At 62.9% G+C, this 6,837-nt stretch overlaps 1 non-coding gene across 1 annotated transcript; it reads left to right on the forward strand.

Annotated features, from left to right (window-relative positions):
- Positions 1 to 6,346: 6,346 nt before the first annotated feature.
- LOC131871175 (5S ribosomal RNA) lies at positions 6,347 to 6,465 on the forward strand. Its single transcript, XR_009369448.1, has one exon. It is a non-coding gene; the product is annotated as a 5S ribosomal RNA (ribosomal RNA).
- Positions 6,466 to 6,837: the final 372 nt, after the last annotated feature.

The raw sequence follows: 6,837 nt of genomic DNA on the forward strand, positions 1-6,837 counted from the left end.
GTGCACGCGAGGTGCGCACCCGGGGCAAACCGGGCTCCGACTTCGTGCACGCCGCACCTTGGAGCACACTTCGGAGCGCTCCTTGGTGCGCACCATGGTGCCCACCAGGGCGCGCAACCCCGCCGAAGGTGCACGCGAGGTGCGCACCCGGGGCAAACCGGGCTCCGACTTCGTGCACGCCGCACCTTGGAGCACACTTCGGAGCGCTCCTTGGTGCGCACCATGGTGCCCACCAGGGCGCGCAACCCCGCCGAAGGTGCACGCGAGGTGCGCACCCGGGGCAAACCGGGCTCCGACTTCGTGCACGCCATGGTGCGCACCGCGGCGAAGGTGCGCACCCGGGGCAAACCGGGCTCCGACTTCGTGCACGCCGCACCTTGGAGCACACTTCGGAGCGCTCCTTGGTGCGCACCAGGGCGCGCAACCCAGCCGAGGTGCCCACCCCGGCGAAGGTGCACGCGAGGTGCGTACCCGGGGCAAACCGGGCTCCGACTTCGTGCACGCCGCACCTTGGAGCACACTTCGGAGCGCTCCTTGGTGCGCACCATGGTGCCCACCAGGCCGCGCAACCCAGCCAAGGTGTGCGCACCAAGGTGCACGCGAGGTGCGCACCCGGGGCAAACCGGGGTCCGACTTCGTGCACGCCGCACCTTGGAGCACACATCGGGGCGCTCCCGGGTTCGCACCGGCGTTGCGCACCGTGGTGGGCACCTCGGAGCACACCAAGGTGGGCAGCGAGGTGCGCACCTTTGATGCGATGCCTTCACTAATTTCCATAAAAGGCAAAAAAAAAACGAGATTTTAAAATTTCCGTTTTGAAAGATAGTGAGAAAAAGGGAATGCTGGTGCCATCTTGAGCCCGCCCTGGTGCGCAGCCCAGCCAAGGTGTGCGCACCAAGGTGCCCACCCTGGCGAAGGTGCGCGCCCGGGCAATTAACCCAACTTCCAACTTCGCGCGCGCCAGGGTGGGAGCGCACCCAACAACCGGGCCTGGGAAGAGCCAATGCGAGAAACCCCACCAAACGCTCTGACAAAAAAAGAGGGGGCGCTCCAGTAACCCCGCTTCGGAGCGCACCCTGGGCAAACCCAGCCAAGGTGCCCACCCCGGCCAAGGTGCAGGCGAGGTGCGCACCCGGGGCAAACCGGGCTCCGACAACGTGCACGCCGCACCTTGGAGCACACTTCGTAGCGCTCCCGGGTGCGCACCTCAGAGCACACCAAGGTGGGCAGCGAGGTGCGCACCTTTGATGCGCTGCCTTCACTAATTTCCAGAAAAGGCAAAAAAAAAAGGAGATTTTAAAATTTCCGTTTTGAAAGATAGTGAAAAAAACGGAACGCGCGTGCCATCTTGAGCCCGCCCTGGTGCGCAGCCCAGGTAAGGTGCCCACCCTGGCAAAGGTGCGCACCCGGGCAATTAACCCTACTTCCGACTTCGTGCGCGCCAGGGTGGCAACCGGGCCTCGGAAGAGCCAATGCGAGAAACCCCACCAAACGCTCCGACAAAAAAAGAGGCGGCGCTCCAATAACCCCGCTTCGGAGCGCAGCCGGGGCAAACCCAGCCAAGGTGCCCACCCCGACGAAGGTGCACGCGAGGTGCGCACCCGGGGCAAACCGGGCTCCGACAACGTGCACGCAGCACCTTGGAGCACACTTCGAAGCACTCCCGGGTGCCCACCGGCGTTGCGCACCGTGGTGGGCAGCGAGGTGCGCACCTTTGATGCGCTGCCTTCACTAATTTCCAGAAAAAGGCAAAAAAAAATGAGATTTTAAAATTTCCGTTTTGAAAGATAGTGAAAAAAAAGGAACGCGGGTGCCATCTTGAGCCCGCCCTGGTGCGCAGCCCAGGCAAGGCATGCGCACCAAGGTGCCCACCCGAGGTGCACACCCGGGGCAAACCGGGCTCCGACTTCGTGCAGGCCGCACCTTGGAGCACACTTCGGAGCGCTCCTTGGTGCGCACCATGGTGCCCACCAGGGCGCGCAACCCAGCCAAGGTCTGCACACTAAGGTGCCCACCCCGGCGAAGGTGCACGCGAGGTGCGCACCCGGGGCAAACCGGGCTCCGACTTCGTGCACGCCATGGTGCCCACCGCGGCGAAGGTGCACGCGAGGTGCGCACCCGGGGCAAACCGGGCTCCGACTTCGTGCACGCCGCACCTTGGAGCACACTTCGGAGCGCTCCTTGGTGCGCACCATGGTGCCCACCAGGGCGCGCAACCCAGCCAAGGTGTGCGCACCAAGGTGCACGCGAGGTGCGCACCCGGGGCAAACCGGGGTCCGACTTCGTGCACGCCGCACCTTGGAGCACACATCGGAGCGCTCCCAGGTTCGCACCAGCGTTGCGCACCTTTGATGCGCTGCCTTCACTAATTTCCAGAAAAGGCAAAAAAAAACGATATTTTAAAATTTCCGTTCTGAAAGATAGTGAAAAAAACGGAACGCGGGTGCCATCTTGAGCCCTTCCTGGTGCGCAGCCCAGGCAAGTTGTGCGCACCAAGGTGCCCACCCTGGCGGAGGTGCGCGCCCGGGGCAAACCGGGCTCCGACTTCGTGCACTGCATGGTGCCCACCAAGGCGCGCAACCCAGCCAAGGTGCCCACCGCAGCGAAGGTGCACGCGAGGTGCACACCCGGGGCAAACCGGGCTCCGACTTCGTGCACAGCCGCACCTTGGAGCACACTTCAGAGCGCTCCTTGGTGCGCACCAGGGCGCGCAACCCAGCCGAGGTGCCCACCCCGGCGAAGGTGCACGCGAGGTGCGCACCCGGGGCAAACCGGGCTCCGACTTCGTGCACGCCATGGTGCCCACCGCGGCGAAGGTGCGCACCCGGGGCAAACCGGGCTCCGACTTCGTGCACGCCGCACCTTGGAGCACACTTCGGAGCGCTCCTTGGTGCGCACCATGGTGCCCACCAGGCCGCGCAACCCAGCCAAGGTGTGCGCACCAAGGTGCACGCGAGGTGCGCACCCGGGGCAAACCGGGGTCCGACTTCGTGCACGCCGCACCTTGGAGCACACATCGGGGCGCTCCCGGGTTCGCACCGGCGTTGCGCACCGTGGTGGGCACCTCGGAGCACACCAAGGTGGGCAGCGAGGTGCGCACCTTTGATGCGATGCCTTCACTAATTTCCATAAAAGGCAAAAAAAAAACGAGATTTTAAAATTTCCGTTTTGAAAGATAGTGAGAAAAAGGGAATGCTGGTGCCATCTTGAGCCCGCCCTGGTGCGCAGCCCAGCCAAGGTTTGCGCACCAAGGTGCCCACCCTGGCGAAGGTGCGCGCCCGGGCAATTAACCCAACTTCCAACTTCGCGCGCGCCAGGGTGGGAGCGCACCCAACAACCGGGCCTGGGAAGAGCCAATGCGAGAAACCCCACCAAACTCTCTGACAAAAAAAGAGGGGGCGCTCCAGTAACCCCGCTTCGGAGCGCACCCTGGGCAAACCCAGCCAAGGTGCCCACCCCGGCCAAGGTGCAGGCGAGGTGCGCACCCGGGGCAAACCGGGCTCCGACAACGTGCACGCCGCACCTTGGAGCACACTTCGTAGCGCTCCCGGGTGCGCACCTCAGAGCACACCAAGGTGGGCAGCGAGGTGCGCACCTTTGATGCGCTGCCTTCACTAATTTCCAGAAAAGGCAAAAAAAAAAGGAGATTTTAAAATTTCCGTTTTGAAAGATAGTGAAAAAAACGGAACGCGCGTGCCATCTTGAGCCCGCCCTGGTGCGCAGCCCAGGTAAGGTGCCACCCTGGCAAAGGTGCGCACCCGGGCAATTAACCCTACTTCCGACTTCGTGCGCGCCAGGGTGGCAACCGGGCCTCGGAAGAGCCAATGCGAGAAACCCCACCAAACGCTCCGACAAAAAAAGAGGCGGCGCTCCAATAACCCCGCTTCGGAGCGCAGCCGGGGCAAACCAAGCCAAGGTGCCCACCCCGACGAAGGTGCACGCGAGGTGCGCACCCGGGGCAAACCGGGCTCCGACAACGTGCACGCAGCACCTTGGAGCACACTTCGAAGCACTCCCGGGTGCCCACCGGCGTTGCGCACCGTGGTGGGCAGCGAGGTGCGCACCTTTGATGCGCTGCCTTCACTAATTTCCAGAAAAAGGCAAAAAAAAATGAGATTTTAAAATTTCCGTTTTGAAAGATAGTGAAAAAAAAGGAACGCGGGTGCCATCTTGAGCCCGCCCTGGTGCGCAGCCCAGGCAAGGCATGCGCACCAAGGTGCCCACCCGAGGTGCACACCCGGGGCAAACCGGGCTCCGACTTCGTGCAGGCCGCACCTTGGAGCACACTTCGGAGCGCTCCTTGGTGCGCACCATGGTGCCCACCAGGGCGCACCCGAGGCAAACCGGGCTCCGACTTCGTGCACGCCGCACCTTGGAGCACACATCGGAGCGCTCCCAGGTTCGCACCAGCGTTGCGCACCTTTGATGCGCTGCCTTCACTAATTTCCAGAAAAGGCAAAAAAAAACGATATTTTAAAATTTCCGTTCTGAAAGATAGTGAAAAAAACGGAACGCGGGTGCCATCTTGAGCCCTTCCTGATGCGCAGCCCAGGCAAGTTGTGCGCACCAAGGTGCCCACCCTGGCGGAGGTGCGCGCCCGGGGCAAACCGGGCTCCGACTTCGTGCACTGCATGGTGCCCACCAAGGCGCGCAACCCAGCCAAGGTGCCCACCGCAGCGAAGGTGCACGCGAGGTGCGCACCCGAGGTGCACACCCGGGGCAAACCGGGCTCCGACTTCGTGCACGCCGCACCTTGGAGCACACTTCAGAGCGCTCCTTGGTACGCACCAGGGCGCGCAACCCAGCCAAGGTGCTCACCCCGGCGAAGGTGCACGCGAGGTGCGCACCCGGGGCAAACCGGGCTCGGACTTCGTGCACGCCGCACCTTGGAGCACACATCGGAGCGCTCCCGGGTTCGCACCAGCATTGCGCACCTTTGATGCGCTGCCTTCACTAATTTCCAGAAAAGGCAAAAAAAAGAAAAAAATGAGATTTTAAAATTTCCGTTTTGAAAGATAGTGAAAAAAACGGAACGCGGGTGCCATCTTGAGCCCGCCCTGGTGTGCAGCCCAGGCAAGTTGTGCGCACCAAGGCACCCACCCTGGCCAAGGTGGGTCACGGGGTGGGTCCTAGGGTGGGTAACGGGGTGGGTACTAAGGTGCGTGCCAAGGTGGGTCATAGGGTGGGTGCCAAGGTGGGCACCAGGGTGGGTGTGCACCAACCCTAGCCAGGGTAGGTCACGGGGTGGTTGTCGGGGTGGGCGTCAAGGAGCCAAGGTGGGTGGCAAGTAGCCAAGTTGCGTGCCAAGGTGGGTGTCGGGGTGGGTGCCAAGGATCCAAGGTGGGTGCCAAGGAACCAAGGTGGGTGTCTGGGTGGGTGCCGAGGTGGGAGCCAGGGTGGGTCCCAAGGTGAGTGCAAAGGTGGGTGCCAGGGTCAAGGTGAGTGCCAATGTGGGTTCCAAGGTGCCAGGGTCAGGGTGAGTGCCAATGTGGGTTCAAAGGTGCTAAGTTGGGTGCGAGGTTGGGTGCGAGGGTGGGTGGGTGCCAAGGTGTGCTAGGTGGAAGCCCGGGTGGGTCGGCATCCCATGGGTGTCGAGTTGGGTGCCTGATGGGTGCTTCTTGTCAAGTTTTAGTCGTCGGGACTCATTTCGAGCCTTAGAGGTCGTTTCTTGTCCGGTTGCCCTGTCTTCGACCTGGGAACCCAATTTTGGTCCTCGGGTCCCATTTTTTTTTGTCTCGCATCCCACTTTTGGCCTGTGGCCTTTTCGGGGTCGATTCTCGTTTTGGGCATCAGAGCATGTTTCTTCTCCTAAAACCCAATATTTGTTTATTAAGTCTCGGAACACATTTTTGTTCTCGTGGACCCATCATGGGTCTTGGAACGCATTTGTGGTCCTTGGGTCCCATTTTGCATCCCGAAACTTGTGTTTTGGTGCTTGATCCCTATTTTGGGTGCCCACCTTGCACCAAGTGCGCACCCGGGGCAAACCGAGCGCCTTGGTGCACCGGGGCAAGATCGAGCGTGCACCCGAGGCGCCCCGAACATGCACCAAGGTGCACTCGGCCCACATGTGAGCGCAGGTCGTTGCGCCCGAGGTGGTGTGTGGGCACCGCGTTGCAGACGGGACACTGCACGCACACGACGCCCCCTCCAGGTGCACGCACGTAGGCCGGGCCGGGTGCACACCCGACGCCCTAGCAAGGTGCGCGCACCCGGGCAGGGCTCACACTTGGCGAACGGGGCGCACTTCGCGAGGGAGGGTGGCACCTCGACGGGGGTGGGTGGCCGGGGTGGATTCGCACGTGGGTCGCGGTTTGCTAAGTACACACTGCGACAAGCTCATAACGGGTGCGATCATACCAGCGTTAGTGCACCGGATCCCATCAGAACTCCGCAGTTAAGCGCGCTTGGGCCGGAGTAGTACTGGGATGGGTGACCTCCCGGGAAGTCCCGGTGTTGCACCCTTTTTTAGTTTTTCGCCGGGCGTCGCAATGCTATTTGAATAAACCTTTTGCCCGTTTGCGTTCTCGTCGGGGCCGGGCCGGGCCGGGGTGCGCTGCCCGCACTACCGCGCGCGCGGGGGCGACACCGAGCGCGCACCCGAGGCGCCCCGAGCACACAGGCCACGGTGCAACCCGGGCGTTGTGCGCGCACCCCGGTGCGCCCGAGGTGCTGCGCGCGCACCCAGGTGAAATCGGTGTGCACCTCGGCCAGTGCGCGCTCGGTCGAGTCGCGCACGTTGGCCAAGGTGCACGGTGATGTTTCTTACTCTAAGGTTCCGCACCAGACGCCCGGGACAGGTGAGCGAAGCTGGGCGGGGCCGGGTGCGCGGCCGGG

This window comes from Cryptomeria japonica, unplaced genomic scaffold (genome assembly GCF_030272615.1).
Source record: "Cryptomeria japonica unplaced genomic scaffold, Sugi_1.0 HiC_scaffold_376, whole genome shotgun sequence".
Taxonomy (NCBI): domain Eukaryota; kingdom Viridiplantae; phylum Streptophyta; class Pinopsida; order Cupressales; family Cupressaceae; genus Cryptomeria; species Cryptomeria japonica.